The 2500-nt window shown below is 58.2% G+C and overlaps 1 non-coding gene across 1 annotated transcript in view; it reads right to left on the reverse strand.

Annotated features, from left to right (window-relative positions):
* The window catches only part of LOC124774237, a 1909-nt gene extending 1898 nt beyond the window's left edge, over window positions 1-11 (reverse strand). Inside the window, exon 1 of the ribosomal RNA XR_007015226.1 lies at window positions 1-11. This exon is cut by the window's left edge and continues 1898 nt beyond it. This is a non-coding gene — a ribosomal RNA (small subunit ribosomal RNA).
* Window positions 12-2500: the final 2489 nt, after the last annotated feature.

Here is a 2500-nt window from a genome sequence, read left to right on the forward strand (position 1 = left end):
TCAACCAGGGAGCTGCGTCAACTAGAGCTGAGCAGCCGGCCGCCCGGGAGTGTGTCCCGGGGGCCCGCGCGAACACGCAAGCGTCCGCTCAATCATTCTGCAAACAGGAGGAGGCTGAGCTCCCCTGCACAATACACCTCGAAACCCTCTCAGGTCCCGGCGGCGCGCAGCGCCGTCCCAAGTACTTGGTCGGGTTCGAGAGAGGCGCAATCGCCCGGAGTTAGGCGAGTAGACGCTTTCGGTGCGACCACCCGTGCTCCCAACTGAGCTTGCCGCTGCCGACAGAGGCCCGGGAGCGTGCTGTCGTGGCATTGCCGGCGGGAGACAACACGCGCCACCTACGGTGACCGGCAGCTCCAACGCCAGCGCCACAGAAGGACAAAAGCCCCACTTGGGTGCCGAAGCGAACTCTCCCAGCACAGCGCACGCGCCAACACATCCGCACAGCTGCGATACAAACCACCAGCGAGAACCGCTGGGGCGACCGAGCAGCAGACGGCGTCGCGGCGCCGAGCGCCGGGCGGCGGCGCATCCTCAACGCACACAGTCCTCAATCGGACCAGCACACTGAAGATGTCCACCGCGCTTCGCACCGGGCCCGCGAGGACCTACTTTGGCCGCACGGCGCCGCGCGCAGGGTGCGCCGGCGCGCAGCTGCGACGCCTGCCGCGTCCGTCGGCCGGCGCGCCTGCCACTGGCCGCCCCCACCAGCCGGCTGTAGCGCGTGCGCCCACGCACCGCGCGGCCAGCACGCCGGGAGGCGCCCCCTCACCGGCCGGGGACGGTCCCACCCAGCCACCGCCGCGTATCGCTTCACACCCAGATGCCGTTCAGTTTCATCGGCATGGTGGGTATCGCTGGAACAACCGGTTAGTACCTCAACCTATCGTCGCCATCACCGATTCACCCCTAGCGAGAACAACCGCACCACAACGGGTTACCATTTCTTCATTTGCGTAACTTCACCAGCAAACGTAGGCGTCCATCGCCATTAGCAACTTCAACGATTATTGCATGCCTGTGTCAGGTGTCACGCCACACTACGTCTGCCCACATACACGCAACAAAATGTGCACGCCTAGACAATACGTGGAAGGTGGCCCCCGTACGTATGCGATGTCCATTGCTCGAACGACTGTCAACCGGCCTCTGTAGCATGTCGCAGATATGGAACGCGGTGCACCATGCTATCACGGTGTTTGAGGAGAGACGACTAGGTCCGAATACATCAACACACAGCTCATGCTGATCGCCATCCACGGCGTCCGTTCCTCCCACACGTCTCTATGGCGTACCACACTGCAATCCAGCTCTCATAGGGAGACGACACGTAGCTGCGTGCACAATATTTGCACTGTATGGTCCGCCGTTTTTGGGCGCAGTCGTTGTACGGTCACACATGTGCCACGATGTATCATTCAGTACATAAGGACGAATGTGCAGTACAGATTGTGGTTTATGCGTACGACATCAGCGGACAGTTGACACAGGCCGCACCACAACGTAGCCTGAGTACGTCGCATGCGAAGGGCATTGAACATGCAAACTTCTCACCAACCAGCTTGCGAAGGCAGGGGGCAAGGTGGGGACGTGGGGAGGGGTGGGGGGGGGGGGGGCGGCATGTACGTCCTGCTGCCATCCACATAACAGTGTACAGCAGGAGCATGTGGAAAGTCAGCAAGACTTGCAAGGTGTTTAACATGAAGCGATACACAGGGGAGCGGGCAGTGCGAGTAGCGAACTATATTGCGAGGGTTGCGGGTGGGCAACACTACACTAATTGAACGAGTCGTATAACAATTACAGAGCAGGTTTAGGCGACAACGTGGGTTACGTTAGCGGACAACGTGGGTTACGTTAAGGCACAACGTGGGTTACGTTAAGGCACAACGTGGGTTACGTTAAGGCACAACGTGGGTTACGTTAAGGCACAACGTGGGTGACGTTAAGGCACAACGTGGGTTACGTTAAGGCACAACGTGGGTTACGTTAAGGCACAACGTGGGTTACGTTAAGGCACAACGTGGGTTACGTTAAGGCACAACGTGGGTTACGTTAAGGCACAACATGGGTTACGTTAGGGCACAACATGGGTTACGTTAGGGCACAACATGGGTTAGGTTAGGGGACAACATGGGTTAGGTTAGGGGACAACATGGGTTAGGTTAGGGGACAACATGGGTTAGGTTAGGGGACAACATGGGTTAGGTTAGGGGACAACATGGGTTAGGTTAGGGGACAACATGGGTTAGGTTAGGGGACAACGTGGGTTAGGTTAGGGGACAACGTGGGTTAGGTTAGGGGACAACGTGGGTTAGGTTAGGGGACAACGTGGGTTAGGTTAAGGCACAACGTGGGTTAGGTTAAGGCACAACGTGGGTTACGTTAAGGCACAACGTGGGTTACGTTAAGGCACAACGTGGGTTACGTTAAGGCACAACGTGGGTTACGTTAAGGCACAACGTGGGTTACGTTAAGGCACAACGTGGGTTACGTTAAG

This window comes from Schistocerca piceifrons, unplaced genomic scaffold, assembly GCF_021461385.2.
Source record: "Schistocerca piceifrons isolate TAMUIC-IGC-003096 unplaced genomic scaffold, iqSchPice1.1 HiC_scaffold_961, whole genome shotgun sequence".
NCBI classification, from domain to species: domain Eukaryota; kingdom Metazoa; phylum Arthropoda; class Insecta; order Orthoptera; family Acrididae; genus Schistocerca; species Schistocerca piceifrons.